Below are 18228 nucleotides of genomic sequence, written 5' to 3'. Positions count from 1 at the left end.
CATTATTCATACACTATGGGTATGTTGTTCTCAAAACTTATTGTTGGGACATGTGTTCCATTATTTTTTATATATTCCACTGGTTGCATATAAACATACCTTGTTCAAATACCATTATTGGTGGCCTGTTGCTGTCAATATAACTTGCATGCTATTAAAAGGCTTACTGTTCCTCCATTTATTCATGTGTTCTGTTTGCTATGCAGCTGTTTCAAATCTGTTGGTTTGAGTTAATGGTAACACCCATGCATGCTGTTATAACTAATTTTGCAATGTGTTGTTCATGAATAACCAATATAGCTGGGAAAACAACACCATAGCACATTTGGGAAGGCAGATCCTGACAGATCCACCTGTCCCACCCCATCTGGCTGTGGCACCAGGGCCCAGCATGTCTGGGACCCAACCCAGAACATCCTCCTCTGCTGGTCCTGCACCACCTTTTGGTGGAACCACCTCAGGGGATGGGGCCCGTCCCCCCTGGGTGCAGGAGCAGAGAGGAGCCTGAAACCCACAGAATGTTCCAGGGTATGGTGCACAGTGTCATCCACTCTGAGTTAAGTGGGCAGCTGCACCAGATGGAGAGATACCTGGCACACCTTGAGTAGCAGGCCACCCCTCTTGTCCAGCCCCCAGCACAGTCACCTTTGGGCCATGAAGGTGCAGTGGTGACTGCCCATCAGTGGGTACCTCAGTCCAACTGTATTCATTTGCGGGCTCATGGGCCTATGATTCCCAACCAACCTCCCTGTCCAAGGTGTTTACCTCCCTCATGTGTCATATACCATGCCTGTCTGCTGTCTTGTGTGTCTTGTTTGTCTGCAAATGCTAACTATCCTGCCAAACCTATCTCTGCAAACATAACTAAAGCCCTCCCCCAACATCCTGCTCTCATTTAAAAAAAAAAGGGCATCTGTCCCACAAAAAAAAAATGACCCATACATAACTCTACATTTCGCCCCCATGTACAGTGAAATTAATCAATCTACCCACAAAATTTTTCTACAAAAGTCTTTCACCAACACCCCTCCCTTTGGGGTGTGAGGCTGTAAATTCCAAATTCTGCACATTATTCACAGCTGTTGCTGCAGAAGAAATGTAGAGCTATGGTCCTTTCTACAGCCATCCTGCACATCCCTAGCTGGTTTTCCTAATGTTTTACCCCTGCTTGCCCCCATTTCACCACTTTCCTATCACCCTTTTTCCTTTTCTTTAATTAAAATTGATGTGGGTGTAAGCAGGAGTAAGTGGTGCTAAGTGAATTTAAGAGGGCTTAACCATCTGTTAGCATTGCTTAGCTTTGAGTAAAACCATGCAAACCCACTTACAACTGCTTAAAAGTACACTATACTGAGAATGATACAATAATAAACTGACAACAGAGTTTATAAGTCCAACAATAGGTACAACTGTAACTCAAAATCAGTTGTGTGCATAGCCCAGTGCCAACAATGTGCAGGTTACTACATAGATAAAACTGACAGGAAATTGAGAGAAAGAGTGTACGAGCACACTTATAACATAGCAAAGGGTAAAACAGAAAATGCATGAGAACGACATTGTATTAATCATCCAACACACTTCTTTAAATTTAGGGCCATAGACCATGTTCCAGCAGACATTAGAGGAGGATTATCATAAATATTACTTGAGCAAAAAGAATTACTATGGCAATTACAATTAGACTGTTGTCGATACCCGGGCTTGAATAAAGTGTACTCAGTTGCCTGTAGTTTAAGACTTAAAAGGCTCACTATATAACATCTTTAATTGTAACTATATCTAGGATTAAAAATGTCTATATGAGTAAGTAATGTACAGTAAGAGTACATTATTTATGATGGATGTGCATTAAGTTTACAAATGTGTAACAGCATTGATGAATAACTGAGTGAAGTTAAAATAATTGAAATGGGTTAGATTGTATTATGTAAATGTACAGTAAACTTACTCATTTGTGCTGTAAAACTTAAGTTAACCTAGGAAGTGAGTGACACAGACTATATATGTATTTAAGAATTCTGTATAGATTAGGTTTATTATTGTAATATATTTTAACGTATAGGAAGTTTTTTATGACTTTAAAATGTTGTAATCTGGGAGGGGTGGTCTAAGATATTTAAACATTGCCATGTGGCTGGTTTTTATCTGAAGAAGTTTAAGTCCATACACTGGATGAAAAGTGCTTCATGTTACTTGTCTTAATAAACAACCTTGGCTTTTTACTCAGTGAAGTTACAGTTTCTTCATTAGCAGATATTTTTAAACTGCTTAAAAGTGCCTTAATCACTCTGTCTCCATCAGCTGTTGTTCTGCTGAGCAACAAAATAATCAGCCCTACCAAGTCTTCAATCCAGGATGCTGTGCACTACAGTCATAGCTACATACCACTACACCATCTGAGCTGTGAAAAGTTGTAATGCTTTTAAAAACATATCATGCATTATGATCGTTTAACATTAATGAAAAAAGTAATCACTTCCAAGTCTTGAACTCAGGGTCCTGTGCACTATAATCACAACAACAAAACTCTACACCATCTGAGCTATAGGACATTCCAATGTTTTTACAAACATATGATGCACTACAGTCATTTCACATAAGGGAAAAATATATATCTGTAGTACTCATATATACATATATATGTATATATAAATACAAAAAAAATATATGTGTATATATATATATATATATATATATATATATATATATATATATAAAGGTCTAGTGCTGTGGCTGAACGATGACACACTTGTAGAATAACTTCTTTATTGACCAAAAGATGTGAGCGCTTTCGCAGTGTATCCCACTGCTTCTTCAGACATAATGACAAACACACTACTTAATCTACTATATATCCTTGAGCAATCAATTTATCAATTAAACAATTTAAAATTTTAAAGTGACCATAAAACATATAAATTTATAAATAAATATACATAAAATTCATCCTTAAATATATAAAATATATAAAATCTATAACTGTACCATATATATTCACTCAAGTCAAGTTTTTAGTGGTCTGTTTTTTTTAAAATAGGTCTAATGAGAAATTTTAAAGTGATCATAAAACATATAAATATATAAATAAATATACATAAAATTCATACTTAAATATATAAAATATATAACTGTACCATATATATTCACTCAAGTCAAGTTGTTAGTGGTCTGTTTTTTTAAACAGGTCTAATGAGTATTTTATCATTAAGCCCTTTATCTTCATGGGCTTTCAACCTGACTATCCATTTAGTCTCATTAAGTTCTGTTTTATTCTTAATATCCCCAAGTCTACTAGTTAGTTTTGTGTTTTCTACCATTATAAATCTAAAGTTATGTGTATGTGAAGTACTCATTACATATTTTGCTAAGGCATTCATGGTAACCTCTTTCTGTACATTATATAAATGCTCCCTTATTCTAAACTTAAACTTCCTGTCTGTTTTGCCTATATAGAAGGCCATACAGGCCACACAATAGGCAAGATATACTAAATGTTCAGAATCACAGGTGCCTTCTGCATGAAATCTAAAAGTCTTACCCAAATCTGGGTGGACAAATTTGTCTGTGGTATCTACATATTGACATAAAATACAGTTTTTACACACACGAATGCCGTTATTAAGACTTTCCTTGTCATTTCTAGGATGACATAACATTCTCTTAATATTTCTCATGTTTTTATATACAAATGAGGATGTGCTATATCAATGAATCTCTGTTTTAATAGATGTACTTCCTTATCAAAATCTTCTTCTTTCATACATAATCTAGATACTAGATTATATATCTATATATTTGACATATAATTCCTGATATATTCCAGGTCTGAAACTCAAATGAATGTCATGATTTACTGATGTCAATGCTCAAATCATTCCAGTGATTTTCTCAGAAACCCACAACTGTTATGAGGCACAGACCAAACATATGAGCCACGCATCTGGACAGTGTCTGGACATCTGGACAGTGGGGAGGTATGACTGTAGTCATGTAGCAGAAGAGAAAGAAAACAGTGAGAGCTGCCAACCATTTCACCCAGCACCCTCTGAACCGCAATAAGACCAACACAACACTACCCCAAATCAGTTCTGTGGAATTACCCATGTATTTCCAAATATTGCATGTAGTACAGGGATGGAACAGTAGGGAGAAGCAGATATTGGTGAGAAAATATCCACCCACAATCATTTACACCACAGTCACAGCAACATACCAGTACCCCAAATGAACTCTAGAGTAGAACGACTATTTGAACAAACATATCGTGATTGCTAGTCACACACAACACTGACATATACTTACCCAACTCACAGTCTACTTGGAACCCTGAGGTGTTACAGGACATTTCCCAGTCTGCCCCTACAGGCATATACACATAATAGACCACAAGCAACTGTAGCAGCATGCACAGTCAGATAGAAAAGGAGCTATGACACTCACATCTGCTACTATCCCTACTCAGCCCAACAAACATTTGCACACAATACTGCTACACAATATTCACAGTCTGTTAACAATGGTCAGACATACATAACTCTCAGCTGTATGGATTTCCACAGAATGTCAATGGTGTGAGACCGTAGTTATGGCCACTGCTGCATTCCACCTCCAGGAGTCTGCCATGTCACTGGGATGATACCAGGAGGGCAGTCAATAAATAATGATATACCATACCTCTGAACCTCTTACTGCAAGACATCTGGACAAAGCATGACATACTAGGGGGACAGGTGACTGGAAAGAGTGATATATATCACATAATGGTATTACAAACTGAAACAGTTGGTGTTACATAGTCTGTTGTAACATAACATGTCTGAAGGATATGATGTCTGAAACACTAATGGATGTCAACATTTATTGACTACAATCCTCACATTATCCTACTGATTTTACAAAAACAGAAGTGGTTTGAGGAGCAGACAAAACATAACAGGCAAACCTCTGGGCAGTCTGTGGACATCTGGAGAATTGAGAGGTATGTCAGAGACATACCACTGTCAGGCATCGTCACACAAAAAATGCATGTCCAGAGTAACCCTGTTAATCTAGCAATCCTCTATGTGTATAAAAGCAATACTTACTTACAATCTGTAACCAGTTCTGGAGCTTTGTCGCCCTTGTTGTTGGGCCGTCTCCACGTGTCTTGTACTGAGAGGTATTTCCACCTACTGTCTGTGAAGCTGTAGCCCCCACACCTCCATAATGTCCTCCACAAAGGCAAGGAAAAGGGACAAGGCCCACATGAAGGACTTAATTATAGCACTGTGTTGCTATGGCATTGGCTAATGGAAAGACAACACAGCTGTTCTGGATGCAAGTAGCAAGTGGGAGACACTGATTGGTGCATGGGCCATCATCTGCTCATGATAATTACCTACAAAAGTCAAACTGATTCCTATGCAACACAGGTCTGAACCCATCTACACAAAGACAGACTGCGACTGCTCAAACCTAACCATTTGCAGTATTCTGAGGAAACTCTTCAGTACTATAAGAGGCATGTCAATCATGTAAGCTTGTAATGGAATGTAGAAGAGAGGATGCAATAATATCAAATAACACATTAAACACTAGGTCGCAACAAGACCTGCTGGACGCACATGCTGCTGTCCAGCACCTATGGCCATTCCTGCTTGCTCTGTCTGCATTGACATGGATTAGATCTCTGGCTCCTGAGTCACCCCAGGAAAGGTCAGCTCATGTATGACTACTACTGGAGTGCCTGTTGTGCAATACTGAGTTGTCACCTGTGAATGCTAGTATGATACCTATGCTTGTCCTACAATTGTAAGAGACTTATATAGGGTATGTGCATAGTACACAACAGGTGCAGAAGAGTGTGTTGAACTGTATGTTATATACAGAGCCCATACCTTTCAACTGTCCTCAGTTTTGCAGACTGACCATATGTCTGCCTCATATTTGTACTCAGTGCCTCATACAGCTGTGCTGTGTATTGTCTGGCACATCACTGGCAACCCATTAAAGACTGAAGTCATAACATAATAGCATACATTTGATTGTCAGAAGTCATATCCTGTGAAGTAGACCTGTGAATGCGACACTGTCTTTGCTGGCAACTACGTGTATTTCAGCTAGATTCATAACATGACACTAATTTCTGGCCTTTGCCCACCGGTGATGTGTGCCCTTGTGCTCTAAGAGGAGCTAGGTGTCTTAGCATGAAACCCATGTCAAGGCAGGTGTACCTTGTCCTGTAGGATGCCAACATTTGTGCAGTCACGGACACCTGCTTTGTAGCTGTGGAGAGCATACTAACCTTGCCAGTTTAGTCATCCCTTCATACATTTAGACCCCAAATGGAGGGCTGCAAAGCCACAGGAGGTGGACTGTTGAATATAACATACACATACACACCTCCAGGCTGGCCAAACAGTGTGATGCATGGGAGACATCCTGAGTGCAGTTAACAGTTGACAAAACATCTACTCATATCATAGCTAGCTGCAGGTCTCCAACCATGAGTATGGACACCCACCACACTTATTGGGACTTGCTGGAATCTGTCAAGATTCAATCATCTACCCTACTTCTGGGTGACTTCAACTACCCAACCATAGTGTGCATGATCTATGCCACCTGAACATGAATGCACAGAGATTCCTCTGCTTTGTCAATGGCAATGCAGTGGATCAACACTCCTATGACAGGTGGGAATAACCTGTACCTGGTCCTAACCAGCATGTGTAGCCACTATAGCACTCTTACAGTGCCATCATCCTTGGTAAGATCTGACCACATAACCATCACTGTTCAGGTCACCATCTTCACTGCCCCACCCTTGTCAGGGTCAAACAAAATTAACTTTACACAAATTACTATACATCTCCTCAGAGCAAGTAGAAGTAGCTTTACAGCTAATGTTTCATCAGTTGGAATTAGCAGTAGTGTCCAGGCCCGCACCACATTACTATGTGGGCACCTACATAGCTGTATGGACTCAGCAATACCTAACAGGACAACATCATCTCCCTCAAGGTAGGGTAAACATCTGTGGTGGACAGCAGCAATACACAAATACCATAATAGATGGAAATAATTGCTGGACAGAGCCAAGAAGGAACAGGTGCCTTATTGGAAGCAATGTCACCTTCGTCTGCACAAGCAACTAAGGTCACAATTGAATTACCCTAAGGCTATCTTTGACTTCAAATTGGACACATCCACCAAAGCCAATTACTAGGCCTTCCACACATGTGTCTGCAATCCCAGAGGCAACACACAAATCTGCTTTGTAGTGGTGGTCAATAACACCACATACACATACAGCATAGATATAGGAAACTTGCTGCAGACAGGTGAAGTGTAAACATCACCCCCCAGTCCCCCTATTGGTAGATATATACACGTTGGCCCACACTTTCACCCATGTCCCTTCCAAGCCAGCACCTGTTTCCCCTGTCCAACTGGGTAGATATATGTACATGCACAGCACCTGCCCCCCTTCCCTCATCATCAGTAAGCAGGTCCGTAATGTCCTCTCAAAGGCAACACACAGAAGTCTATAACATCCCTGGCTGCATACTACATGAATGCAGACATGGGCTTTCAGATCCATTCTGCACTGTAGTCATCCAAAGCCTGAGCACTGGTGTCATCCCATCTGCACAGAAGACAGCCACTGTCATCCCTATACACAAAGGCTGAGCAGTCCACTGACCCAGCCAATCCTTGCTCTGCAAGGGCATGGAAGGCAATATCAAGGACATTATGAAAAGGGACATCGCCAACATCAAAATGCATGAGACACACAGCATGGTATTGTCAAAGGGAGATCAGGCCTGTAAAATCTGGTCAGCCTCTTTGAAGTGGTCAACAAACACAAGGATGAGGGAAAGATGGTGAACAATGCCTACCTTTACCTAGCCCAATTCTCTCACAATAATCCCCAGGCATCCAGGATGCATACAACCACACAGCTAGGCACCAACCTGTATGTTACCAGATGGGTAGCTAACTGGCCCAATGATAGTACCCACTCAGTCAAAGTAGTGGAACCCACCACTAGTACTAGAGTCTTCCAAAGCAGTGTACCCCAAGGATCGGTCTGGGGATCTCTACTGTTTGAGATATACATATCTGAGGTACAGGACAAAAGCAGTGGTGTATGGATGACCATGTGTACAAATGCTTGCAAGATGACCACTGTCTTACATTCCACTACTAATGTAACTATCCCCCAAGAAGCCCTCACCCAATTAATGACTTGTGCAAGAATCATTTCCTCAAACTGAAAGCCAGGAGAGACATTATACTTCCTACTGTGGTAGATGCCATCCATACTAATTATGACAGTAATAATGTACCGAGCATGCCATCAGGTGTGAGGTGATTTGTGCACCAAGGTTTGTAGCAACCTGACAGTTTCCCACCATGTCGGTACCATAGTATCAGTGGGTCACAACATCCCAGTACTCCTCCCTTATCAGACTTACTACATACAATGGCTCCATGACATGTACCTTCCCAAACAAATGCAGCAGTTGCAGAGACCACAGAGGTTCCTGACCAGGCAATTCCAAGGTCTCCAACACCTATTCTATACAGGTAGGCTGAAAGCCCTGTCCCTGTACATACAGACTAATCATATGTGACCTGTGTCTGGCATACAAGGCAATGTCCAAACCAACCTTGGTGGTGTTTCTTCACATCTGTAAGACAAATTGCACTCATGCATCATGCACACAAGGCCTTCACCTAGTCTGTGACATGTATAGTACTTGTTGGCGGGATAGTGTAGTGTCCCACACAATACACTGCCTGTAAAATACACTCCCTCCCCATGTCTAGCAAGGTACATGCATAGCCCTCTTGAAGAAGAAGTAGCTTTATGACTGCATGGGAAATGGATGAGACACCCCTCAGATCCCACGTGTGTCCCAGCTGGACAGGGGAAACAGGTGCTGGCTTGGAAGGGGCATGGGTGAAAGTGTGGGCCAAGCTTATGAAGCCTCAGGGCCAATTGCCTGGTTTCATCTTATGAGGCTATGCTCCTAGTACTTAACATGTTTCCTCTATTTATTTCAGACTGTCCTGCAATGTTGTCTGAAATCAATCCCTGTGAGTCTGAACTGTGTATGTACTGCAGTGATAGTGTATAGTCTTGTCTCTTCTTCAGTTATTATCACATATCGTTACACATTGTCATTGTGTGTGGTCTGTATAGCAGTAAGTTAGCTCTTACAATATGTGCAAATGCACTTGGTAACACTGTATAGCTCACTCCAATAGCCTTGCTCTTGGCCAGAATTACCATTCTGCTACTAGGCCCATCATACAGTAGGATTTTTCACCCTTTGTTGTGGGCCTGACAGTAGCAGTGAAAAGATGGATTGCAACAAGAAGAACTACCATAAGGTCTGCCCTGAAGGGCCCATAGGTGTCAGAGGGTTGGTGTTGCAATGGGCACTCCATGCACTAACAGTTATGCCAATCTTGTACTGGCTGACTGGGAGTGCATGGCAGTGCTATCGCAACAGGAATTTTCTGCACATCTTTTATATTATAAACGTTCTGTTGATGATATTTTTTATTTTGCAGCAGGGTGTAGAATATGATTTATTGCAGTTTGTACACTACTTGGAATCTACTAGTTGTTGCTTTAGATTTGCATTGAATTACCCATGGAGCAGTATTGAATTTCTTGACACTAAAGTTACTTTGATTGATGGAGTTTTGTCTTCCTTACTTTTTAGAAAGGTTTGTAGGAAGAATGCTTTGTTACATTTCAACAGTATGCATCCTAACCATATTTTTAAAAATATTGCTAAAGGCCAGTATCTGCGTATGTCTAGATTGCATACAGATGATAAACAGTGCCATGAAGCTATGCAATGTCTTAAGGGTAATTTTTCTGCTAAAGGATATAGTTCTGAAACACTTGAAGATTGTTATAACATGGTCATTGGCATGCGTGCTGACAAAGGCCTACCTTATTTTAATCGACCTTATGTTCCTCGTAAGGCTTATGTGTTAGATACTGCTTATACCAGTGTTAGACTGCCATTAACCTATGGTAACATCATGCAACAAGTATGTGATGTTATAAAAAAATGCTGGCCTGTTTTATTGTCAGATGACAGAATTAAAGGGATTGTGGGTGAAAAACCTAGTTATACATTTAGGAATAATATCACCCTTAAGAGACAGTTATGCTATAAATCTGCTCAGTTAACAGTACCTATTTCTGGACATCTGGGTACCCATCCATGTGGGCATTGTAAAGCCTGCAATTTTATATCTTCTGTAGAGGAATTTCAACATCCTGCCATTAATTTCACATTCAAGCCTTGTTTTTATGCTAATTGTACTTCTAAGGTATTCATTTATTTGGCTAGGTGTAAGTTATGCACATCTTTTTATATAGGCAAAACAGTGAGAATGTTGAAAGTAGGGTGGCCATGGTCGTACAGCAGTTAGCATTGTCACCTCACAGCAAGAGGTTCTCTGGTTCAATTCTCGGCTGAGGTGCTTTCAGTGTGGAGTCTGCATGTCCTCCCTGTTGTCGCGTGGGTTTACTCCGGGTGATCTGGTTTACTCCCACATCCCAAAGACATGCTGTAGGTGGATTGAACACTCTAAATTGGCCCTAGGTGTGAGTGTGTGCATGTGTGTGCCTTCTGTGGAGTTTGGGCACCGGGCTGGCAACTTGACACTGTAAAACTCTACTGCCAATCATGAGCAGACAGGTGATCCGCTGTGGCGACCCCTAACCGGGAAAAGCCGAAAGAAGAAGAAGTAGACGTGAGAATGTTGAAAGAACGTATCCTGCAGCATGCAGGTGATATTAGGTGTTTAAACACTCTTAATGCCTTAGCAAAACACACATCCCTTGCATTAGGACATTCCTTTCTATTTAGTGTTTTACAGTTGTTATCTATGAGTAAGAGAAAGGGTGACTATAACAACAGACTAGAGAATGCAGAGGCCAATTGGATTGTTAAGTTACAGGCAGATAAACTGCCAGGGATGAATGCATCTGTTCCTTTAAAACCACTCCTAAAATGAAGAGCATACATTAGTAATTTTTGCTGCTCCATGATTGTTTGATTGTTTTTTAATATATAATGAGTACACTTGTGATGATTTTTTATGGATCTGAAGAAGCACTATGTGTGAAAGCGCTTATCCTTTGCATCAAAAACCTTTTATCTTATCAGCTCTGGTGGACACTTGTTTTTTGCTGCTGAATTTACTTTTTTTAAGCTGGGCAACCTTTGGCTACTGGTATTATTTTTTCTTTCATGGTACAGTATAGCAATGTTATGCTATATAAGGTGCTGTCTGTTGGCAGTAGTTATGGGTACACATCGAGGTGTATGTACCTTGTTAGCCATGATGCACTATTGCTGTTAGAACTGGTGACTGACTGTAGTATCATGTATTGTATTCTGGTTGTGTTCCAGGTGTCTGTGTATCTGCAAGCTGTGTCCCTGCTGACACTAGCAATGATGAGTAAGATGGAGTGGAAACACAGTGACCTTTTCATAGCCAAAGTATAGCTGTACATGTACATGTTTAACAGGTATGTTTACAGGCAGTGTGTGAGGGGCAATTGTAGCAGACAGTGTGACCTTGCATACATATCCTTGACACAGCCACCTAGCCTGCATACATGTCACCTGGGTGTTCTGTAGAACCGCAGGCTCACACATACAGAGGAGGTTATTTAAGTACTAGCACTAGGTCACTCACCAGCTTAGCCATTGCACTGACTGCAACAGATTCAGCTATCTGCACCTGTTGCCCTGCCATTTCTGTCACATCCACTCGACCATCATGTAGTTGATGGTTTGCCTGGTACTGTGTATGAAAGGTTTGTGGTATGCATTCCTGACACAGGTCAGCCTGTGTTAGTCTAACCTGACAACCACCAGCATGTGTGTCTGCTATCTCATATGCATGTCTGGCCTCTCATGCTGTTACTGCACACAGAGTCATAGTCCTGTACATGGGGCAGCTGATGAAGAGCTGAGCATAGCCCCTACCTGCACAGTCTTCGATACATAACACAGATAGCACAGCAGTACTGTAGTGTGGCAGTGTCTGCCACTACTATTTAAGTGGGTGACAGTTGCAGGGACTGCTAGGATTGGCAATGATGGGTTCAAAGGCCCTTTACATGTTAGAGCCATCATACACACACACACACACACACACACACACACACACACACACACACACACACACACACACACACACACACACACACAAGCACCGCTGCATGGGGACATGCATTGAGACACACATGCACATGGAGGTGACACTTATCAGAGTAGATGACCTACCCATCTATTAAAGTACAATACATAGTGATACGACCATTGCACCACAGTGGCTTAGTGTTAGAAACTGTGTAACTGTGCTTGTATGGTGGATGACATCTGTATGGGCCGACACTAGGTTGGCAATGGAGAATTCACAGGGTGGAAGAGGCACGCAAAATGATATACTCATCACATACACACACTGAAGACAGCCACAGGGACTGTGCATACAGAAACACATACACAGTTGCCAATAGACATATTAGTAACCCTACATATCCACTTGTATGCACTATAATGCTGCGTACACATGCCATGCTCCACTTACATTATATGCCTGGGACATAACACACAACCTCATACAACAGGTAATCTTGCAAATGCCTTCATGGATGGTGGGATAACCCACCAGACATAGCAACTATTCTCATCTACTGTTCCTAAATACCTGCACAAGTGATAGTGTGACAGACTTTGTATCAGCATGATGTGTCAGTCAGGTACGATGTCTGATGCTGGCATGTGTGTCAGTATGCTAACTGTAACATATTTGGCAATGATATCACAAGAATGTTCATTGGCAGTTAACAAAGACCACATATAGGTTGCAAACATGGATATCTCGTACACATCTCATAAGTCACAGATGACAGGTATGGGTTGTATAGTGTTAGATGATGCATGTGAAGCAGATGCCATTAACAGGGTCTTTAAAGTAATGTCATGGGTAGGGGGTCAATAGGCCTTAAAATTGTATAACCTACACACAACAGCCACAGGGGATAAGCTTCACACACTACTATTGTTGTTGATATTGAGATTAGAACCCCTACCTATCTATTTCCACTACAGTATTACACAGTTATTGCATATACCACAGAACTTAGAGTGGTGATAAGTGTATACAGGTATATCTAGGGTGAATGACAGCAGCAGGCCTTGTAAAATAAGGCAATAGGACATGTACTGGATGGTACATGCCTCAAAATGGTATAAACTACACCCCAGAGGATGTGAGTCTCACCCAAACCCCCCCACACACACACACACACACACACACACACACACACACACACACACACACACACACACACACACACACACACACTGATGTGAGTCTCACTCACACATGCAGTATCACAGTTGCCAATATTGAGATCAGAACCCCTACCTATCTAGTTATGTATACTACAGTGTTATGCAGTCATCACATGCACCACAGAGCTTATAGGATTTAACAGTGTCACAAGGTATGTCTAAGGTGATTACATCAAGAGCCCTTGTAAGGTATGGCAATGGGAAATGTACTGGGTGGGAAGGGCATCAAAATAATTTACCCTATAAACATATACACTTACAAACACCTTCACACACATTTGCCACAACTAAGTATAGAACCTCTACCTATCTAGTTATCTGTACTATATTACTAATTAGTTATTACATGCGCCACATAGCTTATAGGGCTGAGTGCTGTCCAAAGGTACTTCTAAGGGCAATGACAGCAGCAGGACTGCTAAATTAGGGCACTGGGAAGTGTTATGGGTGGAAAGGTCTTCCAAATACTTCATCCTATTACACATACACTTACACACACACCTTTGCCAGATCTGAGAATAGAACCCCTACCAATCTAATAATTTGTATTACAGTGTTACATACTTATCACACACATTACAGAGCTCACAGGGCTGGGAACTGCCCAAAGGTACTTCTAAGGTGAATGACATCAGCAGGACTGTTAAAGTAGGGCACTGGGTGGGAAAGTCTTCCAAATACTTCATTCTACAAACATACACAGTTGCACAGTCATGCACATAGACCTATACACACACACACATTTGCTGGACCTGAGAGTAGACCATCTGCATATCTACTTATCTGTATTATAGTGTTACACATTTATTGCACACGCTACAGAGCTTATAGGGCTGACAAGTGTCCAAAGGTACTTCTAAGGTGAATGACATCAGCAGGATTGCAAAAGTAGGGCACTGGGTGGGAAAGTCCTCAAAATACTTCATCCTACAAACATGCATACTTACAAACTCTTCCACATGTACTTACACACACACACACACACACACACACACACACACACACACACACACACACACATTTTCTGGACCCGAGAATAGAACCCCTGCCTATCTAGTTATTTGTACTATAGTGTTACATAGTTATTGCACATGCTACAGAGCTTACAGAACTGTCAAGTGCCCAAATGTACTTCTAAGGTGAATGACATCAGCAGGACTGCTAAGTAGGGCACTGGGATGCGTAATGGGTGGGGAAGTCCTCAAACTACTTCAGCCTACAAACATACATACACACAAATTTGCCAGAACTGGGAATAGAATCCTAGAATATCTACTCACTTGTATTATACTATTACATAGTTATTGCACGCCCCACAGAGCTTATAGGGCTGGTGCTGTACAAAGGTACTTCTAAGGGGAATGACATCAGCAGGACTGCTAAAGTAGGGCACTGGTAAGTGTTATGGGTGAGAAGGTCCTCAAAATACAGCATCCTATAAACATACACACTTGAGCACACACACACACACACACACACACACACACACACACACACACACACACACACACACACACACACACACACTTGCCAGAACTAGTAATGGAACCCCAGTCTATCTAATTATTTGTACTATATTATTATATAATTATTTGCATGCACCATGGAGCTTATAGGGCTGGGGCTGAGCAAAGGTACTTCTAATGAGAATGGCATCAGTAGGACTGCTAAAGAATGGCACTGGGAAGTGTTGTGGGTGGGAATGGCTAAAACTGTTTCACCTACAAACAAGCACACACACACACACACACACACACACACACACACACACACACACACACACACACACACACACACACACACACACACACACACACACACATGCACATTTGCCAGGACTCAGATTAGATTGTATTTGAATTAAAGTGTTACGCAGTTATTGCATGCCTACAGGGCTTCTAGGGCTGATAGGTGTCCAAAGGTACTTCTAAGGTGAATGACAGCAGCAGAGCTTTTGAAGTAGGGCAATGGGATGTGTACTGAGTGGAAACAGCCTCCTAATACTTAGACCTACAGACACACACACCCACACAGGCAAGTGACGTGATATTATAACCCCCACCTCAGTACTATTACACAATAGGGCTCCCCTTCATGCTGGCACAAGTGACTGGTTATGGCCGGTATGCCACTGTCCACAGCAGGACATCACTCTATGCCATTCAGGGTATCTGTGTGTGTGACTCAGTCTGTGTGTGTCCCCCTGTGTGTCTCTTTCTCTCTATCACTGTGTGTCTCTCACTTCTCCACATCTATGTGTGTGTATGCTTGCTATATTGTTATCTGTTGCCCATATATATGTCTGTGTATCACACTCAACAAATACAGATATCTCACATATGGGCCATCTACAGCTAGCTGAGGGTAATCCTGTCTGATGTGTGTTTGTGTAGGGACAGTTAAGGTGTACATAGCTGTCTCTATGCAAAGACATATATACACAATACAGTCATGTAGTCTGATATGGGTTCCAACATGGCCTGTGATTGGCCTGTGATTCTCTAAGTGAAGGAGCATGCCCAGTGTGATCTTCTATAGTGAGAGTGGGACACCATTTGAGAGATAGGTGTACTCCGGTCTGGGGTTTTGTGTGCTACAGCCAAACCTCTCAGAAGTAAACAGGGCTTTCCTAGGGGTACTAGGTTTGTTTAGCAGACATTTTCTGACATATCTGTAGTCTGACACTCCAATGTATTGTATCATTACCTAGTGACAGACATCCTCAGATCATCACAGTGCTTCACCAGAGGAATACAAGATGTATGATGCACGGACCAATATTATGAGCCTGGTTATGTACATTCTTGTCCAACAAGGCCAGTTGAGAGGTGTGGCTACAGCCGGTTGACTGATGATGCTGTTTAAACAATCCAGCAACTTGGTGATATACTGGCTGGGGATCTCCTGCTTGTGTGGTGTTTTTCTTACCTGAGAAGTCATATCCTGGTGTGGATAAACCTCTCTGCTGTACATTTTTTGGCAGATTGTCCAGGTGTTTGCCTAGACATTTCATCCAGTCTGCATAAACTTGTGTATTTATGGCAAGTTAGTTGCATATAATTGAAGACTGATGTTACATAATAATGACAGACATGACTGTTTCAGACTACATAACCTTCAGACAATTCCTGCTAATGCAAAATCCCTCATCCTACCAACATTCTCAGTATGTAAGGGCAATATTTACAACACATGCCTATCACTGTGCCTTTGTCCCACTTTTATTTATGACCTTGTCCAGATGTCTTGCTGTCAGAGTTTGGGAGGTATGGGTGTAGGTACAGAGTGCATTCTACTGTGCAGACATGTCCATTATATGTGCAGTATATTCCACATAGCACTGTGACGTCCAGTTATGTCAGTGGCAGAGCAGTACAGATTAATGTGGTGAACCACCGACAGTTGTATATAGGTTGGTGGTTTGCTATGACATTAGTAGGGTATTGGCCCTGAAGCCCTTATAACCCACACAGATGAGAGTGTAGCCCATGTTAAGACATGTCAGCACACAGAGCCCCTGTCCAGCAGGGACACAGTTGAGATCACAAGACTGCCATCTGTGTTTCCTGAGCACTTATATAGGGAGCACATCACTAGGGGTATTGATGCACTTGGCTTGCTGTTGACAGGGAGTGAATTCTACAGATAGGGGAGTGTGTGGTACACATATCTGTCACACCAACAAGCTGTACTGATATCACAGCCCAGGTTGATGCTGCACCTACAAGTTGATGGAGTGGGTCTTGAGTTCCAGATGTGCTACAGTCCCATCAAGGTAGGATCTGGATTGCTTTGTATGCCAGACAGGGGTCACCTCAGCAGGGTCTGTATGGAATGGGGTAGAAGGATAGTGCTGTTTGCCTATCTGTGTAGGGTAGGTGTTTGGGGATTGGGGTAAGGCCTCAGTGTTTACAAGACCCTTGTGTGTGGAGTCTACATGTTTTGTGGGGTTCTCATGTGATTTTGTCTCTGAAGTGTCCATTGTTTGGGTTTTATTTGTTGTGGACCTCCACTTATATGAGTGTGTATTGTGTATTTGCAGGTGATGCTTACTGACCCCTTACACTGCATGGCACGTATGTTACTGCACAATCGGTTCTGATGTGCACATTCTCCTTTTGTCTGGCCAGTGGTTCCCCTTCCCCTTATGTGTGTCTCTTTATCCTTCTGTAGTCCAGTCACAGGATTTGGCCTCAGTGGCTGCTATGTATTTGTAATTCTGACGTGGGCAGGGTACATGCCGTTACATCATACACAGGGTTGTGGACTTCACACCTCTGAGTGTACCTATTTAGCAGGTTCTCCATCATTACACCACTCCATTTGCTGTGATCCTTAGACGGTTTGTGTTGCTATATGTTATTAGTAGGCTACATGTGGGCCTAGCTGTCATACCATCGCAGACTGACATCTGCACAGGCCAAAATATGACAGTCAGACAAAGGCCTACACATGGGGACAGGGTGTTAATCATGTTCTACCAAATATAGACAATTGGGAGACCGGTTTGGTAATTGCTTGTTTGCTCTTAAGGGTTTGATGTCTGCTTCCCCACTGTCTGCCATTGCTGTTTTGTCATGACCCTTTCTTGTTTGGCAAATAGTTGTCAGGCAAATGCAATGTTAGGACAAGCAAAACAGATATACAAGGCATACTTGTGCTCCTTCTGTGACAGCCTGTGTCATTCCAGGGGTATGGCTGTTGGCCACTGACATGTTGTCAGTGCTGACACAGAAAGGTGGCAGCCTTTTATACACTGGCATTACACTAACCTTCAGGTACCTCAACTTCTGAGAGCCAAACATCTGGACTACACCATAAAATATGATTAAATATA

The sequence above is a fragment of the Protopterus annectens genome, chromosome 6.part0 (assembly GCF_019279795.1).
Source record: "Protopterus annectens isolate FY-2018-M chromosome 6.part0, PAN1.0, whole genome shotgun sequence".
In the NCBI taxonomy this organism is placed as follows: Eukaryota; Metazoa; Chordata; order Ceratodontiformes; family Protopteridae; genus Protopterus; species Protopterus annectens.
The sequence above is the reverse complement of the archived record's forward strand: the minus strand, read 5'-3'. Positions refer to the sequence as shown.